General features: G+C 42.0%; 1 long non-coding RNA gene across 1 annotated transcript in view; it reads left to right on the plus strand.

Annotated features, from left to right (window-relative positions):
• LOC123383967 overlaps positions 1–19,400 on the plus strand; it is a 37,104-nt gene extending 17,704 nt beyond the window's left edge. The window contains exons 2-3 of the long non-coding RNA XR_006594431.1: positions 4,227–4,370; positions 19,325–19,400. This is a non-coding gene — a long non-coding RNA (uncharacterized LOC123383967). The remainder of the gene's footprint in view (positions 1–4,226; positions 4,371–19,324) is intronic.
• Positions 19,401–22,535: the final 3,135 nt, after the last annotated feature.

The raw sequence follows: 22,535 nt of genomic DNA on the forward strand, positions 1-22,535 counted from the left end.
ATTAGAACAGAGCTGTATCTGGCATATGGAATGATAGACTTCCCCCTCATGCATCTATTTGCCTCCAGGTGTATAACGAGGTGCCCCATAGGGTGCCTTCTCTGAGCCTTTGTTTTGTTGTGTTGTGTTTGAAAAATTGACAGCTGTAGTCTTAATGGAATCACATGGAACCAGATCTTTAATTGAAGATTCATTGGAGTGGGTCCTCTTAGTTGGTTAATGTAAGGTAAGCTGGCCCCTGCTCTGGGTAAAGGGGTGAGGGGAGGTTTTGTCTGACTTGGAAGAACCAAGCCCTCCCTTGGTGTGTAAAATCTGGGGAGAAAATGGATCAATTTTCACGAGAAGCCAGAGGCTCAATGTCATTTCTAGTTGCAAGAGGTAGGACTCCAAGTCCAGGTGAATTTAATAAAAAAGGGCTCCTGCAACTCTTGGTGGTGGTAATTCTGATGGTGGGGGATATGGCTTGAAGATTGACTGGATCCAGAGGCTCAAATGATGTTGCTATGTCTTTGTGTATATCTCTGTCAGTCTCTTACCTCTACCTTTGCTCTATAGGTTGGCCACCTCCTGCAGAGTGGCTCTGAATGTGGTGAGGATGATAGATAATGAAAGTCCCATGGAAACACCCTGTTTAGCAACTCCAGTAGGAAAAGGCACTTCTCTGTCCCCGTGTGTATATGCCACCATAGGGGAGGACTCTGGTTAGTCCACCGTAGATCATGTGCTTATTCCTTGACTAATCACTGTTGCCAGGGGGATGAGGCCAGTTTTGTCACTCTGTGTGTGTGGTTTTGCTTGACTGCATCATGAGACTCATATGGAACAGAAAAAGAATAGTTCCCCAAGAGAAATACGTACTGTCAGAGAAAAATAAGAATCATCTACTACTACTTGTTAATTGATAGCAAGATGTTGGGTAAAGAGAAGAACTTCTCTCACCACAAATCTGTGCACTGCTGCACTTGATGCAGCCCACATCTTGGATGATGCTTCTATAACAGGTGGGTAGAAATCCCAAAAGGTTGATTCATGGTGAGTAGCATGGTGGAGAAAATAGGGGATTGCCTGTGTGACTTGGCTTCCCTTCTGTATGTTTGCAGATGACTTACTGGCTTCCCTGCCTCTGCCTTTTTCCTGGGAGCATCTAGTAGACACTGATGCAGGGCAGGGAAGGTGAGGGGGCCCGGGGTACCTCCCAGCAGCTTTCTTTCATGAACAGTTACCCGCACAGACCTCCCTATCTTGCACACGCCGTGTTTCTGTGCAGGATGTGGAGACAGAGCTCTTTCTGGTTCAATGAAGAGAGATTGGATTCAACTGACTCATTCTATTTTTTAAAGATTTATTTTTATCAGCAGTGGGTGGGTTGGGTTTAGAAGGTAGTTGATGATGTTTAGGTGTAAGTGGGAACCTGCCTCCTATTTCCATTCACTATAATTGGATGTGGATGTGTTTTTGAGGAGAAGGTAGGATGAGAAGGGGCTTAAAAAAAGGAGGGGGGAGGGCCCACAATGGGAGGTTGCTCCAGGCAGAGCAGCTAGAGAGCAGGAAAGATTTCTAGCTGGAGGTGGGTGAAACCAGCAGAAAGGGCAAAGAGGAAAAGGCACCCTCCCAGGAGGGAAAGCTGTGGGAGAGATGGATGGAGATGCAGGGAGGAAGGGAGATGCGGAGACATGGACTGATGGAAGATTTGCAAGCTAGGAGTCGTCTAGCGAGGCAGTGATAGGGAAAGGATTTGAGGAGAGTTGTGATGTTTGTGGATCAGCCATGTAGATAAATAATTTGAGCTGCCATGCTAGAAAAAGCACACCACAGTTCATGCAGTGTACAAAGTAAAACCTAAGAGCAAAAAGATTACAGATGGCTGTCCACTGTCACCCACACTTTGCTAATTTGATTGTGTAGCCCTTTAACAGGAGCTAACACACATTCATCGATTGCTTAATATGTGTCAGCACAGGGCTAGCCATGTGACCAGCATTATCTCATTTAACTCTCATAAAAATGCTACAGACAGGCACTGTCTACACAACCCTATTTTATAGATGGAGGAATTGGTTCAAAGAGCTAGCAAGTTGTCCAAGATCCCCGAATTGGGCTCTGGACCACGACAGCTGGATTCTAGTGCCAGAGGATCAATCCCTCTCCTACCCACTCTAAGCCTTCTTCCTCAGGCCCGTTAGCTAGTTTCCTAGGGCTTCTGTAATTAAATATTACAAACTGGGTGGCTCGGAACAACAGAAACTTGTTTCACAGTTTTTGAGGCCAGAGTCTGAAATCAAGGTGTCAGCACGGCCATGCTCCTTCTGAAGGCCCTAGGGAGGGATCTGTTCCAGGTCTGTCCCACTGCTTGTGACAGCTCCTTGGCTGGTAGCACTAGAACCCCATCCTCGCATGGCATTCTCAGGCCTCTGTCTGTCTCTTCACGTGGTGTACTTTTTATAAAGACACCAGTCATATTGGATTAGGGGTCCACCTGACTCCAGTATGACCTTGTCTTCACTGATTACATCTGCAACATTTCCAAATAAGGTCGCATTCTGAGGCACTGGGCATTGGAAGTTCAACATGAATTTTCGTGGGGGGCGACACACTCCAACACTCAGGATCCCATGGACAGGGGTCCTGCGTGTTGGCATCCTCTCAGCCCATTCCCACCTCCAGCTGGGCCTCTGGCAAGGTCCCCTTGGTTGGTGAGGCAGGTGTCCCCTGGCCCTGCTGCTGGCTCTGGGGCTCAGCTGCAGCACACACACTGCAGTGCTGGCCTTGGCCGGATGGGCTGAAGTCGCTGCCAGGGGCAGGTGTTCTTCTTCCCCTGCCACCATGGCCAGTCGCCATCTTTGTCATCACCACCGTGTCCTGCTGACCTGCTGAAGAACCTCCTGCCATTCTTTATTCACCATCCCTGTTTGTCCTCTGCAACACAGACTGCCAGCCTCCATCTATATGCTCCTCCGTCTATGATGTTGGTATATTGTTTAATAAACGCTTTTGGAAAATGACTTTGTCCCAATCGCAAATGCAGCATGATTCATTTCCCCCTTCCTTTCTATGTGGACTTATGATGGGTCTCCACCCCTGCCTGCTAAGCCCCCAGAAAGCCAAATGTCAATAATACACCTGCTTGGGGGTGTTCCACCATCTTCGAGAATGAGATTATCAGCTTCCCTTCTCTTTCTTAGAGTGACTTCACGAGCTGAGGCTCATTGAACTAATTTCATGGCTGGTTTCTATGCAGCAGCATATTTGGTAGGAGGCTGTGATTTGAATGATTGTATTAACCCCCCAGAAAAGCGGGACCCGTTGTCCCTCCTCTTGCTGATTTGAAAGTCTGTAGAGGACACACACAGTCACATTCCCCTTTATAGCGTTCCAATCAGCAGCCAGCATAATGAAATCCAATTAATGTGTTAGGCTGTTGTGATTCTAAAAATATTTTACATTCCCCGGAGGGGCTGAGGAAATTGGAGGAATCAAGGTATTACAGCAAACCCATAATTTGCAGAAAGGTTCTTCAATCATTTTGGAGGTGGTAGATTTGTTCTTGAGAAAACAAAAATAGATCACCTCTCTAAAATGAGGCTGTCCCTGAGATCATTCTGAGGATTCTTTATTCAGATGCCAGGCCTTTCGCGCAAGTCTAATGATCCCTCGGTTTGGATATATATGAATTATTAAGGTCAGTTAATTAACACATTTTTCTTCTGCTGGAGTAATTAGATGAATAGAGCTCTTGCCCTCTTTTCTGGCTTCCCTGGCAGTAGCTCAGGGCTGAATAGAGGCAGTAAACATATTGCCACACAGATGCTAACCAGAGAAGTAATTTTTCGGTTTCCATTTGATTTCTGAAGTGTCATCCTGCAACTGAAGGCAGCTTCCACTTGGGGAGGGGAGTGGGAGCAAAACGAGAGAGACTGAGGGGAAGAACCAGTAACAAGCCTTCATATAAGCTGCCTAGAAGCCTCTTCTAGATAACCAATATTCATTTGTCACTCTGCCTCATTTTAGGCTTTACATCTTTAAATTTTGTGCTTCCTTTGCAGAGACTCCATGTCATTTATCTAAAGGTTATCCAAAGTGAATAGTTATTATAGCTCTTTGTATTAATATTCCAAGGCCATTTCCTTTCTGCCTCCAGTGCGATCACAGACTTTATAGTTGCCAGAAATTAGAATTTGGTATGTTTCAAGTGATTTTTCTGTAATTTGTGTTTCCTGATTTTCTAGGTCAGTGGTTCCCAAGACTGCCTTTGTATCAGAATCATCTGGGGAGCATAATAAAGTACAGATTCTCAGCCTTCCCCTCACATCTGTGGTCTCAGAATCTTTTGGGATGAAGCCTGGAAATCTGGATTTAGAGAATTTTCCAGGGTAAGTCTGATGCTCAGTCAAGGTTTAGGGATCATTATTCTTGGTAATGGCAATGGAACTGCCAATACACAGCCTCTCTCCTTTTCTTTGCTGACAGTCAGTCTGTTAACATTCCTCCACATGATGGGCTTGATCTCCAGCCCATGGTGGCCTTGCAAATCAGACCAGGCAAACACACAAAATGGCGCTGGTGGTTTGGTCTGTGGGTGTCTTGATTGATATGTGTGGCTTGATGTTTTGTCTCCAGGGCCTCTGCTAACCAGAACAACCAGCGTTTCACAGAAATTACCTGCTGTGAGTAGGCTGGCTGGCTGAGGAGGCAGTGCCTGGCAGAAGAGAAGGATAAAGACATAGGTCCCAATTGTAAGGTGATATATATCAGAGTCCCAAGTAAATTTTAGAGTGCTGTATCATGGGAGGATCATGATGGTAATAGTGATGATGATTCAGTGAAACTCTGATCGAGGCAAGGGAACAGAAGGGAGAGTTGGAGAAGAGGAGGCAGAAACTATGCTGTCTTTACGGTGGGGCCGGTGGCCCAGCAGTGCTGCGTGCGGTCCATGGTATACAGTCCAAAAAGATTTCCTCACTCACCATTGCCTTACTGAGGTTTAATGTGTTCTTCTGGCACTTTCCCCCGTCTTTTACACTTCACGATTATTTTTGTTGATTTTAATAATATTTTGCCCTAAAAAATATTGTGGATACAGGGGAAGGTCTCCCACAGTGTGATTTTCCCCAGCTTCACACCTTCCAGGGTGGCCCTGCAGACAGATCTTTGCAGGGGAGTGGGAGGGCAGGGCCAGTCTATAGCACTCACCTTAGGAACTTGGACATTTGGCGTGAAGACTTGATAGGATTCCCACAAAGAATGGTGAAATGGGCATTGTGATTGGTGGTAGGGCTGATAGACCATAAATATTAGAATTCATGATCAAAAGCAAGAGTGAAGATTTCTCCAGCTTTGGTGGGTTTTTGAAATGGCAGAGTTGAGGTACTTGGGCTGAGTAACTGGGATACTGGGTCACATTTGTTGTCACTTGTGAGGGAAAACAGATACTAAGTGCTTTCATATGCATTACTTATTTAATTCTTACAGAAACTCTGAAGCAAATATTACCTGCAGTTCTGAAATCCCAAAAGCTTTAAAAACCTCAAGTGTTTCACAACTCTATTTGAAAGGGACATGACTTGAAATCTTTTGATAAGAAACCATAATTTGAACTTACGTGAGACCATTTATAGTTTCGATTTATCCTACTTAGTGTGAATATTCATATGTTGTGCTGCAGAAATATTAATGGACTTGATTGTAGGAGACTGTGTCAGACCTCGTTGGGTATGTTGCATAATATATGGTATGGACATGTTACTGTCTTAAGATGCAGAAAATCTGAATTCTGGGGACACATGTGACTCTACTCTGAGTTTTGCAATAGGGATTTTCATCTTGTTTCTCTACTTCTATAGAGATACTGCAGCTTGAGGAGGTTAAGTAATTTATCGGGGGTCACAAAGCTGCTAAGTTGGGAGCTATGGCTCCAAAATAGGTCCATTTTGAACTTTTCTGCTTATAGTCAGTCTTTCTTCCTTGGTTTTGGATCCTGTCCCCAAAAGCTCCCCTTTGTGTTGTCTTGGTTTGTGTGGCAGGCCCCAGGATGAGGGGTGTGTGTGTGTGTGTGTGTGTGTAAATGTATGCATGGGGTGGGTGTGAGTGTAGGGAGTGGAGCAACGTCCTCCTACTTAGCCGCCCTCCCTCTTGCTGCCCTCCACTCTGTAAACACTTTGCATTTTCCTCAAACACAAGTCTGATCATTCCACTCATCTGCTTAAAATCTTCCAGTGCTGCTGGAAAGTCACATCCGAGATCCTTAGGATGGGACATAAATTCCTCTCTGAACTCGTTCTCACCTGACTTTAGTGACATGGAGTGCTGACACATGTGGACTCGGGAGCTGAGTCAGAGGGTAAAACTCCTTCTCTGCTGCTCCCGTGGCAAGTCACTTACCACTCCGCCTCAGTTTTTGTTTTTTGTTTTTTTTCCTTCTGTAAAATAAGGGTGATAGAGTTATCTACCTCCTGGGGTGGTATCGAGGAGTGAATGAGTTAATGCCATGTAAGCTATTTAGAGAAGTGCACACAGTAAGCACTCAGGTGATGTTAGCTGTTATTATTAGGTTATCTAGCCTTTCTTTCCTGGTTACTGAGACTCTGTCCTGTCCCCACCCAACCCCATACTTTGTCATAAGGAAGACTCTCATAGCCTTTTTGACCTTCATCATGCTTTGGTCTTTGCCTTTGTCCTACTGCCTGCCTGCATGTGCACAACCTGTTTATCTTTTACAAATCAAGGTTCAGCTTCTTGAAGACTCTCTCAACTTGTCCTCCTCTTCCCTGTCCTTTAGGCCTCCTTGATGCCACATTTGTACCTTTGTCATGGCCACCTTCTTCTTGGTTTGCTGATCATTCTCTTTCCCTGAATTGGAAGGCCTTGGAGAATGAGTCCTGCAAGTGTTGGTATCTCTTCTCTGGCAGAGAATCTAAGTCATATAATCAATGAATAAATGCTGTGGAGATAATTCTTTCCAACTTTGGTAGGAATTTCTGCTGCAGACACTATTTATAAGCAACAAAATTCACTCTTGAAAATTTCAGCTCAAAAGGAATGTATTAAAAGATACTAAGTAACTGACAGGACTTCCAAGAAACCAGAGAATGGGACCTGGCCGTTTTACACCCAGGAACAGGATAGGAGTTATTCTCAGTGGGTTGGTCCCCTGGAGGCCCTCCTGCCATGCTGAGCCAGGATTGGGATCTTGCTGACACTGGGCATGGGGCACTGCCTCCAGATCATGGCCACTGCGGCCTCTGAAAGCTGCCTGTCTCTACTGCCACCCTCCCTCATCTTTGCCAGCACATTGTCCTGCAGGGCCTTGGGTATTGCCTCCTAACTGCATTGTTTTCTTCCAAATTGCAATCTCTCGTAGGTGCACCGATTGGTGGAGCCTAGGTCACATGACTGCATGCAGCCTGCAAAGGAGGCTGGGAAGGGGATGAGAAAGCGTCAGGAAGTGTGGGTGCCTGAGCGTGGAAGAGGGTTTCCAAAGTGCTGGATGACTAGGGTGTCTTGGGTGCTGAGGTTGACAAGACTTTACAGCAGTAGCAGCGGTGGTGGTGCAGGAGTGGAGTGGAGAGGGTTTCCTGGGCAGCAGGTGGAGAACTTTAACGGACTAGGAGTGGGAGACACCTAAAATTCTGAGCAGAAAAATGAGGGGAACTTTTCGAGCCTAAAGTACCACACCGCTGACGTTCTTACGTGTGCTCATCGTCATCCGCTCTGTCTTCTCTGTGAGGACGGTTGTTGTCTGGAGAAACGAGGATCACACTCAGGCGTCGCAGTGGCTGTCCTTGCTGCACTGTTGACGGCGAGACATTGAAGGATAACGGAGGAAGGAATTACTCAGTGTCTAAATCAGGGATATTCAACACATTTTTTTTTTAATTTTTTTTTTCAACGTTTATTTATTTTTGGGACAGAGAGAGACAGAGCATGAACAGGGGAGGGGCAGAGAGAGAGGGAGACACAGAATCGGAAACAGGCTCCAGGCTCTGAGCCATCAGCCCAGAGCCCGACGCGGGGCTCGAACTCACGGACCGCGAGATCGTGACCTGGCTGAAGTCGGACGCTTAACCGACTGCGCCATCCAGGCGCCCCTCAACACATTTTTTTATCTGCACTGCCCCTGGCTACGTGTGGATAGTGCTTAAAATGTGGCTAATGTGTCAGGCACTGCATTTTTGATTTATTTATTGTTAATCGATTTAAATGTAAATAGCCACATGTGTCTAATGGCTAAGTTACTGGATAATGCAGGGCTAGATAATGTCACCTGTTGAGGGAGGCAAAAAAGATCACTTTTTTGTGTGTAAAAAAATATTTTTAGATGTATCTTAGATCAGTAGATAACCACACATTGCTTCTTGCCAAATAAAGCCTTTTGAAATACTGAAATACTTGTTGGCATGTTGATTTAGCCACAAACAAGTAAATGGTGAGATAGTGGATTTAATCCTCAATAGTAATTCCTCACTGTAAGGTTTGTTAACCTAAGAATGTAAAAACTAGAGTTTGCAATAACAATATTTTCCATGAAAATCACTTTGGAAAACACTATTATTTGCCAAAAATAGAAAAGGGTGAGTATTTAGTAGGACTGGTCTTCAAACCACACATCAGAGTCCCCTTGGCAGGCCTCTAATAACGAAGGTTGCAGGGTCCCACCGCCAGAGCTTCTGATCGTTTACAGGTGAGTGGGGATGAGAACTTACATTTCCAACAAGTTCTCAGGTGATGGTCTTGCCGCTCGTCTGAGGACTGTATTTGAGAATCCCTGACTTCAGAAATACTGTTAAATAAAACCAAGCTGTTCATTGTAGGACATCTTCGAATCTTTCATCTGCAGATGTAAGTCTGGTACTCTGAGGTCCCCCGGGGGAGCTCTGTATGTGGCATTATCCCACAATGACTTGATCAGAAAACCCCTTCTCCACAGTGTATCCCAAGGACTAAAGTTGGAGAAACACAGTACTGTGAAATTCTATTGAATTAAACATAGAGCTTAGTTTCTCAATCTTCCACTGCATCTATCTAGCTACAAAATTGGAGTTCCCCTGGGCTCCATTCTCAGATGCTTTTTTTTTTTTTTTTCTCTCCTGTCCTCTCCACATGGGAGAGTTCATCTAGGGCCATGACTTTTATTTTTATTTTATTTTATTTTATTTTATTTTATTTTATTTTATTTTATTTTATTTTATTTTATTTTAATATTAAATATAATTGATTGTCACATTGGTTTCCATACAACACCCAGTGCTCCTCCCAACAGGTGTAGGGCCATGACTTTAAGTGCCAGTGACACCCAGTTTGATATCTCTACCCAACCTCTCTTCTGAATACATCGTGTATCCCCTAGCATTTCTATCTCAGAACATGTCCTGAACTGAACTCTTGTTATAGCTCCACACTGACCCAATCTGACTCCTCTCCTGGTATCCCTTTCTTGGTAAAGGGCATCGTGATTTACCTCCTGGATTGTCATCAAATCCATATGCAAGATCTGTCATGTCTGCCCAAGAAGGTATGTAGAAGAGTATATACACTTAAGTACACATGAGCTCAGTCATAATGCATATGTGTACATATGTGTATATGCCCATACATACTCATAGATATGTCTCCTTTAACTCACTGGTAATGCTACATGCTAGTTCAAGATATGAGTTACCTTTGATGATGTCATCTCATTCTTTTAAAATGGGATGATTCCTATTTCCCAGGCTGTGCCCTCCTGCAGGTTACAATGGGGCCAAAACATATGAGAAAAAAGGTATTTGTCTAGCTCTGCTCCCATCTATAATTGTGGAAACTCATAAGATTCTCAGACCTTCACAGTTAGTTCAGGAAGACCCTGAGATGCTTTGCATGTGCTTGGGAGCTAGCCCTCTCTGTCACCTTGCCGACTCTTCCTTCCCCTGGTGTGGCAATGTCACCTGTCACCCAGTGAGGAACTCAGGTGCCCGTCATTCTCTCCTACCTCTCTTCTATTCCAGAAAGAGGTGGGTCCAACTTCATGCCTGGGCTGCTAGATCTCCCTGCTCTAATGAGCTCCACATTCCTCTGAAGTGGGATATGAAGGGATCCTGAGCTCCTGTATATTCTGTTATACAGGCTGTCAGAGGACCTTTTTAACTTTTTCCAGAACGCCTTTTTTTTTTATGTTCTATTCCTAACTGAAAATTTGGTGAAATCTTTTATTTTTCATTTCTTTTATTTCAGGCTCATCTGCTGGAACTCAGGCAAACAAGTGTCCCTAAATCTCCTTTCCCTTCCTAAACTGACCTATTGTTCTTGGATCAAGTTTGTATAATTTTACTCCCCTCTCCTTGAGGAAGACTTTTAGAAAGTGGCTTCTTGTTCCTCATACAAACAGAACTGTGGGTGGTCTGCTCCCAGTGGCGTTTCTTGTTTTCTTCCTGGGATACACCCAACCTCCTGCTTACTATATATCCTGCCCCCCACATTGACATAAATTGTGTGTGTGTGTGTGTGTGTGTGTGTGTGTGTGTGTGTGTGTGTGTTATGTAAATGATAGATCTACCTCTCTCAATTTTATTTGCATCACACCATAAAATCCAGGAGTGGATATTCTGTAGGCTTCTCTTTTTGTCCTCTTCCTTTTGCAGTGTCCTGAATTTGTCTTGATTTGTTCTTAGTTACCTTTAAAAACTGTATAAGTGTCAGAGAAAGAGAATTTCTTTAAGAGAGAGTGCATGCAAGCAAGGGAGAGGGGCAGAGGGAGAGAGAGAATCTTAAGCAGGCTCCATGCTCAGTGTGCGCCCAACAATCTCATGACCCTGGAATTACAGAGCAGAAATCAAGAGTGTGACAGTCAGCTGACTGAGCCACCCAGGTGCCCCTAAAGATAGACATTTTTTTTAATGTTTATTTTTGAGAGAGAGAGAGTGAGAGGAGGAGGAACAGAGAAAGAGGGCGACAGAGAATCCCAAACAGGCTCCACTCTGTCAGCAAAGAGCCTGACATGGGGCTCAATCTCCAGAACCATGAGATCATGACCTGAGCTGAAGTCAAGAGTTGGATGCTCAACTGACTGACTGAGCCACGCAGGCACTGCAGAGATACAGATTTTATCCTTGGAACCATGCTGGAAATCTAAAAATCATTAGGCCCCCAAGTATAGGTTTTTCAGACTTTAATGACTTGGCCCACATTAAGAGAAAGATCCAAATTGTAACCGGAGATTCAGAGGAGAGCCTTACAAAAGAGCAGGACTTCTCTGCTTGCCTTTGTCCACCCCTCAGTTATGTGCTCTCCACCAGGGCCAGCCTTCTTGGAGCTGGCAGGGCACCTTGGGGGCTGCAGAGGCTGCTGGGAGTCGTGCAGCTGGAGTGGGGCTTTAAGTGAGCTCGGACTTGATTGCTCGTCAGAAAGCCCTGTAGGAAGATGGTGGGTCTTTTTAGTTTTTCACTTATTAGCAGTTTGTCATTAGCATAATCCTAGGTAGGCAACATGGTGCAGTTAGGGCTATATAATTTAAAAGGTGAATAAACAGAGAATGAAGGAGTTAGGAATTTAGTGTGGTGTGTATATTTTTTCCAAACTCCAAACAGCACCAGCATGGTTTTACAAAAACATTTAAGAGGGAAACCATGTCTGTGGTCATAGCATTGTCCCGAATGAATAATTTAAAGACTCACTTGTCCAGGCCCTGTACCAGTTTAATCCCAAATCACTCCTGTCTTTGGATGGATCCACTTTTTCACTTGACACTTTTTCAACAATTAAAAAAAAGCAGTGGAAAAATAGAAACATCTTCTCCTATGTGTCTGATGAAAGAGAGTTTCTAGGCAGAGTCTTAAACCTTAGGAGGGAGGGGAAAAGAGTGGGAACTGTTAAAAAAGGCAATTCCTGTTTCCTGAGGATTCTGAGGTCTGCTATAGACAGAGGACTGAATGTGTCAACAATAGCTTTAATTTTCCCCTCCAGAACACTGGTTTCCAAACCTGGTTCACAACAGAATCACTGGGGGAGCCTATTAAAAATAGAGATTCTTAGTCTAGTTTGGGATATCAGATTCAGTAGGTCAAGGGGTGAGGAACTAATCCACCTTCAGAGTAGGTAGCAGCCATTTGAATTGCTTTGCCTCTGGGATTTTTGCTGAGGGGGAAAAAAAAAGGAAGCTAAAAACCAGGTGTCCCAGGCTTTCATTAAAACCTAACCTCTCTGAACAGCTGCTTCTGCTAGGTGACTCTGGTCCCAATATGATATCTTATAAAGTATTTGGAACAGCTTTTTATTTCTTCTCAATTTTCTTGCAACTCTTTCTTTAAATTAGATTCTTCATGCAAATTTTTATTGCTTGCCTGACAAATATTTGGTGGGATACCATGTACCTCCCAAATGCCCTCATTATCATTAGTGATTGTTATTTATTGCTCCCAATAGAGAATCATTCATAAAGCATTGGTTCTTGGCAAGTATCTTGCATTGCTTTCAGAGTTACATCATGTATTCAAAGATCTATTCATCCGTTTGCCTATGACTTATTATCTGGTGTTATTTGTACAATTTAAATATCAGCACATAGTGAGTTTAATCATAGCATTTAAAATATATGTATATATATGGCTGTTTGCTTATATTTATGTAAGTAGGTAAAATAATCAGCCATTTCTTCACTAGAAGTGGCATATAAAGGAAAATAACAGTTATTTAAATATTAGATGCAAATGAAGCTATGTGCATATTATAAACATTTTTAAATTATTTATTTTGGAGAGAGAGCATGAGAGGGGCAGAGGGGGGGAGAGAGAAAATCTCAAGCAGACTCCACACTTAGCACAGAGCCTGATGTGGGGCTGGATCCCATGACCCTGGGATCATGACCTGAGCTGAAACCAAGAGTTGGACACTCAACCAAGTCACCCAGGTGCCCCGATTACAAACATTTCTATTTGAATATTCAAAATCTAAAAGTTCTCTTTTTATCTCCTCAAAAAGTGATTAAAGGAAACAGAATCCTTTAAGGCAAAAAACAACTTAGAGCCTTACGAATTAATTTTCTTGTTACCATGAAGCTAATTTGAATAATCCATTTTTTTATAGTGTAATAATTTTGCTTTAAAATTCACCATTCAAGTAAAGGACCACCATCACCTCTGTACTCACTAAATTTGAAATGGATGTGATTATGTCTCAACTTGACCTTTATACGCTGGTTCCTTTTCTTCATTAAGAGACAACTCTTTATCCATTGCCACACTCAGCTCCACGTCTAATGGCCAGTGGCCATGAGATTCCCAGAAGTGAATTTCAGTGCTGAAAATATTTGCTATCCCTTACATTTCAAGCTTGATTTCCTTGCCAATCATTGATCAAATTCTACCTCAATCCTGTGATTAAGAGCATTTAAACATCTCTATTTGCTCTCTATCTTTCCCTTTCAAGGAACAGTGCTATTTTCTTTTTTTTTCTTCAAAGTTAAGTTTCTTGTGAAACTTTCTTGCAGGAGACGATTTTTGTCATAGGAAACGTTTACCTTCAGGCAGTTCTCGCTGTAGGGAGCACTTTGTACAGAAAATAGAATAGACTCCTTTTGGGTGCCTGCTCTGTACATAATAACCCTCCTACCCCCAACTTTTATCTGAGAACTATCTCCTGATCCATAGGGGTGACACTCAGAAGCCAGATTTATCCTAATAGCCTTAACTATGTCCTCTAGCCAGAGGGATGGACACTTAACCCAAACTGAGTCTATTGTAGTCTCTTTCCTCAGAAAGTACAGTTGGGATTCAGACACAGATAAGTCTTTGTGAATGACTATAAACTGCACCATGTATCAGTTAACTTTGGAAAAAGTAATGCTGGAAAACTGTCACAAATCCCATAGTCATATGACCATCAATGTTTGTTTATGCTTATGTTTGACTGATTTAATCTGGGCCTAATGAGCAGCTCTGCTATGTGCACCTTTACTCCTCATCTCAGAACCAGTGGCTTAGGCTGGGCATGTGCTCCTGGTGCTCTGATGTGACTGTTTGTGTTCCCCACTGTGTTCATATTCGAACCCTCTAGGAGATGGTATTAGGTGGTAGGGGCTGTGAAAGGTGAGTAGGTCATGAGGGTAGAGACTTCGTGAATGGGATTAGTGTTCCTACTAAAGACATCCCAGACAGATCTCTTGCACCTTCCATCGTGCGAGGACACAGCAAAAAGACCTGGCCTACACACCAGGAAGTGAGTCCTCACCAGATACCGAATCTGCTGGTGTCTTGCTCTTGGACTTCCTTGGCTCCAGAACTGTGAGAAATAAATTTGCATTGTTTATAAGTGACTCAGTTTATAGTGTTTTGTTATAGTAGCCTGAACAGATTAAGATGTATAGCAATGGCTCAGCATAGGGGTGCAAGTGGAAATACAGCAGGCCTTTAGAATCTAGGCTTGAAACTGGCATGCTTTTACCTCTCTTTCTGTTGACCTAATAAGCCAGTGGTTGAACCTAACATTACAGTGTAGATAAATGCACTCTGCCCCTTGGTGGAACTTCAGTCACAGGGCACATGAGTTGAATATAAGGCCTGAGGTGTGGGTGGTGAGTGGTGAAAAGATTCAAAGTCAGTGCTGTAGTCAATTACACAAGTGACTTGGGTTTATCTGTGGGGTGGCCATATCCCTCCATATGGACCAGAAAAGAAGGAAGGAAGGACAAAGTAAATCATGAGAAAGTTTCCTTCCCTGAGAAGGAAAAACAAAGTAAACACAAAGAAACACAAAAGCAGAAGGATGGAAAGTCCTGATGATTTTCCCGTTCCTGATTCTTTGAGTCTTTGCTGAATTTTTGCTCTTGATTTCTTTGCAAGATCTCTGAATGCTTGTAATAAATCTATTCTCTGTGTGGATACTAAATAGAAAGTGGAAAGGAGGTCAAATGGAGCTAGGTAAATCACAGCACCAGTGCAAGCTCGTCTGAGCCATAGCTCTAAGAATGGTCAGGTAAGCGGGTGAGCTGAGGACACCTCTGCCAAAGGCGTTTCTAAAATTATGAGTAGATCAGGGGCATAGGCAGTTTCCACTTTTCAAAAAGCAGGGTCAGTTGGAAAAGCCCTGGATGGTCCCTTAAAAGATGGCTTTTGGAAGATCTTCAGACATTGGTAAACTTCACTCTTTGCAGAAAGCCTTTAAACTTGCCTTGGGTACTTTTTCTTAGTAGGAAAGTAAATAGAATACAAAGCTTTATGGGTCAAGTAGATAGAGTAGGAAATTTCATTCTAATGTTGACATGTTACACATGATTGATGATCTCTAAATTTGTATCTCCAGTCAGTTCCAACCTCTACTTTAAGCTACAGATTTGGGTATCATCTGCCTTTTGACATCTTTATTTAGAAGTCTAATGGGCATCTCAAACTTAAAATGTCTTAGGCAAAACTGCTGACTATTTTCTTTCTCCCACAAATACTTGCTCCTTTCTCGTATTCCCCAGTACAGTATATGGTACTTCCTTCCATCTAATTGCTGAGGTCACACGCTTAATAGACATCTTTGTTCCCTCTTTTTTCTTCATTCAATCCATCGGCCCTACACTTGATTTTCAAAATATATCCTGATTCTGACCATATATCTCCTTCACTCTGTCCCATTTTCCTGAGTCATTGTCATTTTCACTCCTTTCCCTGCAAACTCACTTGACCCTCTAAACTCTATTCCTGTAGCAGCCAGAGTGACCTTTAAAAAATACTGTGAGTCAGGTGCCTGGATGGCTCAGTCTGTTGAGTGTCTGATTCTTGATTATTGTTCAGGTCATGACTCATGAGTTCAAGCTCCACATGGGGCTCTCTGGTGACAGTGCAGAGCCTGGTTGATTCTTTCTCCTTTTGCCCCTCTTCCTCTCTCTCTCTCTCTCTCTCTCTCTCTCTCTCTCTCTCTCAAAAATAAACATTAAAAAAAAAACCTGTGAGCCATTTCACTCACTCAAAGCTCTGCAGTGACTTTCCATCAAACATCCTCCTCCTCCTCATCATTTTTTTTTTAAGTATTCTGCATGTCAATATGGGCCTTGAATCAGGATTCCAAGATCAAGATTCATGCTCTACTGTCTGAGCCAGCCAGGTGATCCTCCATCAAACTTCTAATAAAATTCATGTTTCTTTTGGCTTGCTCCTTCATATCATTCTGGGTTTTGCTTAGTTATTACTAGAGATGTCTTACCTGCTTGTCTTCTGGACTGACCTGCAATTTCCCTTAACTTTAGTTTTTCCTTACAGCACTTACTACTATTTGAAATTATATACATTTTTTATAGTCTCTGTGTCCCATGGGAATGTAAAATACATTAATATAGCAACTTTGCCATTTGTGTTACTATATTCTTAGTTTCTAGAACAGAGCCTGGCATATAGTAGGTGCTCAATAAAAGTATTTGCTAAATGAATGATTAAATGAATGCTGGAGTATGAGGTATTCAGGGCCCCCATGTTGCACAACTTCATTGCACCATGTTCATTCCATAATCACACATGGAAGTACTAAAATTTGCAAAAGACCTATATAGTGGATATTTGACAGATTGTTTCCAAAAATTGTTTCTTCCCATTCCTTCTGGAAGTTTGAGGGATCTGAATGGGAACTTCAAGTGGTTAGGTAGCAAGAAGCTGTGTGGGTGAACATCTTTTCAGTTTTTTATAAGAGGGAATAAAAGGCATCCCTATATATTTTCCTTCCATTGTAACCTCCAGTTTTCACTCGGACTTTGTTGGGTTAATTTGCACGTAAGAGCATTTGGTAGGGGCGCCTGGGTGGCTCAGTTGGTTAAGCGTCCGATTCTTCATTTCAGTACAGGTGATGATCTCACGGTTCATGGGTTCGAGCCCGGTATTGGTCTCTGCTCTGACAATGCAGAGCCTGCTTGGGATTCTCTCTCTCCCTCTCCTTCTGCCCTTCCCCTGCTTTCTCTCTTTCTCTCTCTGTCTCAAAAATAAATAAACGTAAAAAAATTAAAAAAAAAAGCTTTTGGTAATTTTTTGAATACAGAGAATAGAAGCAAGACTACATAGCAGAGAATAAGTTTATTCAATTAAGCCTGAGTATCTAATCTCACTCAGAGTAGAAGAAAGGTGGATTCCCATAGCAACCCTTTGAGAAGGAAAGAAAATCCTGAGCTGTGGCATCAGGATAGAATAAGGATGCATTTCTGGGTCCCTTGGGGACTCATATGGTTGTAAAAGGTTTACACATGTTGGTTAATATGCCAGAGCTTTCTGCTTGCCCTTATTTTTTTCTTGAATAATACAGCTTATTGGGGTCACTAAGAGGATTATTTTCACCTTAATTCCCACATCAATTGGTCTTAGTACTTTAGGTACCTGACCTGACCTAGAGGCCAACCATCACTGATATCCAGAGGGAACTGTTTTCCTTGAAAGTTCCTGACCACCCACAAGGATCTTCTGCAGCCTCTCCATCTGTTTCTCAGCAGCTGCTGGAAGTGGTCAACTTCCCTTGCACAGCCCAGCAAAAGGGAATGACATCCTCACTCATGTCTCGATCTCAGCCTCCTCATGGCAGCTCAGTGTCATTGCAAGCACTCACTCGGACTTTCATTTCTTCAAAGCAGTTTCCTCTTTATTTTCATTTCTGCTTTTCTGATCTAGAAGCTCCCTTTTTCTTGTTGTTGAATATTTAGTCTAATTGGAGTTTGCTGTATCATCTCCCACTTGAGTTCTATGTTGACTGTCCTGTTGAGACTGTCATGGAATTGCCTGTTAAGCAATTCTTGTTTGATGCAAGATCTAAAACCCAAATGATGTAGCTGACTTGGCTGGCCAAGGTGATCTTAAGGCACCTGAGATTTAGGCGGGAATCTTTGTTTTTAAGATTAAGCTGAGGCAGCAGCAGGTTCTGTTCGAGAGGTCTTATGCAAATTTACTGCCTCAAATGTTCAAGCCCAGCTGAAACAGGTTTTGTTTTGTTTGTTTGTTTAAACAACTACTGTACTCTTTGTTTTATATCCTTTTCCTCTTCTATTCTTTCTCAAAAGTATCCTGGCAACTCATATGTAGATGGATCTCTTGACAAGGGGGTGTCCACTCTCTTTCATTTCTGAGGAGAAACTACATTTTTATCTAAAACAGTAATGAACGTTAGAGGAGGCCAGTTGAATTAACAAATTGTCGAGTACACTGAAGCTTCACCATGATACACACTGTGGAAACTGTGTTACAGAATTGTGTGTTCATTAAAATATGGCACAGTGATGTTTTTCAGAATGAAAACGTGTGGTGCAGGATCCAAGACTGATTTTTATCTTATACTAATTTTCAAGCTTCATGGGACTGGGTTATGGTGGCGACTCTGGCACTTTTACTGAGTTTTAGGAAGTCACTTAAATTGATGGTAGGCTAGTATGTGCGAAAAAGAGGGCAAAAACTCTTCTGTAGCTTTCTAAGGAGACCAGAGATGAACTAGAGATTATAGGATTTTTTTTTTTTTTTTTTTTTTTTTTTTTTTTTTTTTTACAGTTTATGTTTTATCAAGGGGATTTAGCCCTGGCTTTTTCAGGCAAGGTTTCGTTTTTATAAAGCATTTTTCTTTTCAGTTTTACTACATTTCCCCATAGGGCTATTAACATTGCTAGACATATTCTCTTGTGAGTTTTTGTTATTATTTTTATTTAGATTGGCTGCCTACCCTGCCCCAAATTCAGGAGATAATTGAATCTTCCAGTATTCCCCTCTAGATATAGGCTGCGACAAAATGACTGTAGGGGAAGACAAAAGGTTGATGACATTTTGAGGTGGCCCAATAGGCATCTCTCTAAGCATTGGTCTTAAAATCAAGCAATCCGCAGTCATATAGATCTTCCCACCCTTTTAGGTTCAGGGGTGGTATGAGGCTTAGGGAAGCCTATTGTATACATTTCTAATTTTTGTTTAAAAAAATAGAGAATGCTTACCTTTTGATAAAGTTGTGTCCAAATGACGACGTCAAAATTTGCCTCTAAATCAAAACCACAATTGCAAAATGACCCTGCTCTGATACCCTGCTTTTGCAACCACTTGACTCGAAACAACCACATTTTAAAAATATAGAGCACACAACAGATACAGAACAAAAGATAAATGGTATCAGCTTCAACAGCAGAAAAGCAAAAAGGTAGTGTCAATAGATGGGGAGGGGAAAACGAGGTGGACATTAGGGTAGAGGTGTTAATATTTTCATGTTACAAACTACGGAGTTAAGAGATGGCAATTTAATTCTTTCAAATTACAAAGATAAGCGATAGAAGCAGTACAGGTAGTGACCTAAATGTACAAGATGGGGACACAAGAGGAGGGAAGGTGGGTACTGGTATGAGCTGAATCCTTCCTTCTTGCTGCAGGAAGTCCACAGATTCACATGGCCTACAGTTGATCAAGAAACAGCAGTATGTGAACATTCTTTAAAGATACTGAGGTAATAAGCCGAATAACTCAAACCAGAATTGGTTTCAAGTGGTGGTCTCTGTGGAACAGGACTGGAAATCAGAAGGGGTTGGATGAGAGATGCTTGCTTTTCTTCTTTCTTTCGTTCTTTCAAGTTTATTTATTGAGAGAGAGAGAGAGAGAGAGAGAGAGAGAGAGAGAGAGGCAATCCCAAGCAGGCTCTGCACCATCAGTGGAGAGCCCAATGTGGGTCTTGAACCCATAAACCATGAGATCATGACCTGAGCTGAAACTCAAGAGTTGGAGGCTTAACTGACTGAGCAAGCTAGGCATCCTGAAATGCTTGCTTTTCATGAGAAGTTCAGGGCCTATTATTTATACCATGTATATATATTGGTTTTAATTTTTAAATCAAAGATTATTTCAGTGGAGATCTTAACATCTAAAAGTTATTTTATTTTCGGAAAGGGAGAAGGGCCAGAGTCTCTGCAGCATACGTTGTTGCTTAGTTGCTACAAAGGAAATCTGTACGAGCTGCTGTGGAAGCCACAGGAATGTGACAGCTAATTAGGGAGTGGGGAAGGCCTTGGCAGTAAGACTGTCATTTTGCCCATAAATAGAGAGATAAAGGTGTGGGATGGATGAGGATTACTTTCATGTCCACACAGGACTGCCTGTACAGAAGGTTTGTTCCGGAGCCTTCTTTCCCTTTCTCCTCCCACAAAATTATACCCATCTCATCCAGCTCCCTCGGGGCCCATGTCCTCTCTGGAGTTTTAGCTTAAATCAGCTAAAGTAATCTGCCTGAGTATGATACTGGTGGCTAAATTCTTAACAGGAAAGAGCTAATTCCCAGGGCCTTTCTCCATCCCTAAAAAGGGAATGTTTGACTAGACGGACCTGGATACCTTGATAATCCACAAATATTTAATGTGTTTTCAGTCTTCTTAAGAGCAGAGGAGGGGTTGGCTCAAATGGGATTTATTTTGAAATATGTGTATTAGATAATTGGGAGACAATTCATATCTATTATATTTATGGTGACATAAATCACTCCCAGTGACTCCATTCTCTATGTTTCCAGATTGGCCCGGGGTTTATTTCTGGTCACTGGAAAGAGACAAGGACTCATTCGTGTAAAATATAAATTGGCCATGAAAGAAACACTTTCAAAAACACTTTAGTGGCACTCTAAAAAGAGTTTTAAATCCTGTCTATTAAAAGCAAATATTATCTTCTAAATATTTGTCCCTTGGCAAATTTGTGGGTTTTGTTTGGAAATCCAATGCAGTTAAAAAAAAATTGTCCTTTTTCATCAGTTTGAAACTGGGAAAATCTGTTGCAAAGACATTTCAGGCATTATCTATAATCTACTGATGGTCTCTTCTGCCAGGGCCTTGTGGCTTCTGTCTGAGAACCATGGCACACATATCAGGGGCAGGGAGAGGGAGGGAGAGAAGAGACAAAGTTTTGAAGAACTCCATTAAAACTATTGGACTATAGTGACAGGAGATCTGGAGTGGATTTTTGACTCTGTTTGCAAGAGGCACTTGAAATACTCTTGGAAGAGTTGTAATTCCTATATTGCGGGACCTAGAAATCTAGCAAAATAAATTCTCAATCTTACAGCTTTTTGATCAGAATGCATGCTGGTACCACAGTTGTTGTCTGTGGCTCGGCATTAACCCAGAGAACCTAGCAGAATATCGTCAGACTGAGCCTGAGCCTGTATAGTCCAGGTTACTTGTGGGAGAAAAGTGTCAGAATCTGGACTGGATAAAAATAATATGAAAATCACTCCATTGGTTAGACATTTGTTAGATTATATTACACCTATTTTTGGTCAGAGGACTTTAGTAAAGTAGGGTAGAGACTGCAAAGAGTTTGAAAGAGAGATTAAGAAGATCAAAAGATGTAAAGTACAGCAAATCCTCATTAACTGTAGACCCAGGTCCGTATTTTTGTTTAAAAGATACAAAGTAGAGGCATCTCATAGACTTTCTGTTTCTCTTAAGATAAACTTTGGCAATATCAACGTAGCAATTAGAATAATTGCTGCTTTAGTAAGTTGGCTCTTGCTAAAGCTAACAAAAAGGATTAAAAATTTTAAAGAAGACCATTATGGTTTTACATAATTATTCTGCTTTGGCTTTAATATTTAATACAGTATTGCAGACGTGGTTGAAGCCCCCTTTGTAATTTTACTCACTTCTTTTTTATCTTTCCCAAAGCTAACCGATTATCTTGAAATGTATCTTCCTGCCTAAATTATTATCATTAAACTTTTTTTGTCACAAAGTATAGTTGGCATACAATGTTATATTAGTTTCAGATATACGTCATAGTGATTTGACACTTCTGTATTTTATGCCACACTTAACACAGTAAATGTAGTTACCACCTGCCACCATATAATGTAATTACAATACATATTTTTTCTCCTTTTTATTGAGGGAGAGAACAGGGGAAGGGCACAGGGAGAGGCAGAGAGAGAATCCCAAGCATGCCCCACACAGGGCTCAATTCCATGAACTGTGAAATCATGACCTGAGCCAAAATCGAGTCTGACACATAACTGACTGAGCACCCAGGTGTCCCTACAATATTTTTCACTAGATTCCCTATGTTGTACTTTCCATCCTTAGGACTTATTTATTTAAATTTATTTTTTATTTTTGAGAGACAGAGAATGAATGAATGAATGAATGAATGAATGAATGAGCGAGCAGGGGAGGGGCAGAGAGAGAGGAAGACACAGAATCTGAAACAGTCTCCAGGCTCTGAGCTGTTAGCACAGAGCCCAAAGCAGGGCTCAAACTTGTGAACTATGAGATCATAACCTGAGCCGAAGTTGGACACTTAACTGACTGAGCTACCCAGGCTCCCCTGATAGTAGTATTTTATAACAGTCAGTGATGTGGTTGTTTTTATTTTAAATGACAAGTAAAACCGAACTCTCTAGCCATGAGAGTCTCACCCCCAATCCTAAGCAACCACCAATATACTTTATGTTTCTTAGATTTCCCTATTCATATTTTATAGGAATGGAACCATAATATATGATCTTTTGTGTCTAATTTCTTTTACTTAGTGTAATGCTTTCAAGGGTCATCAATGTTGTAGCATGTATCAGCATTTAATTCCTTTTTATGGCCATATATAATTGAA

This window comes from Felis catus, chromosome A2 (genome assembly GCF_018350175.1).
Source record: "Felis catus isolate Fca126 chromosome A2, F.catus_Fca126_mat1.0, whole genome shotgun sequence".
Taxonomy (NCBI): Eukaryota; Metazoa; Chordata; class Mammalia; order Carnivora; family Felidae; genus Felis; species Felis catus.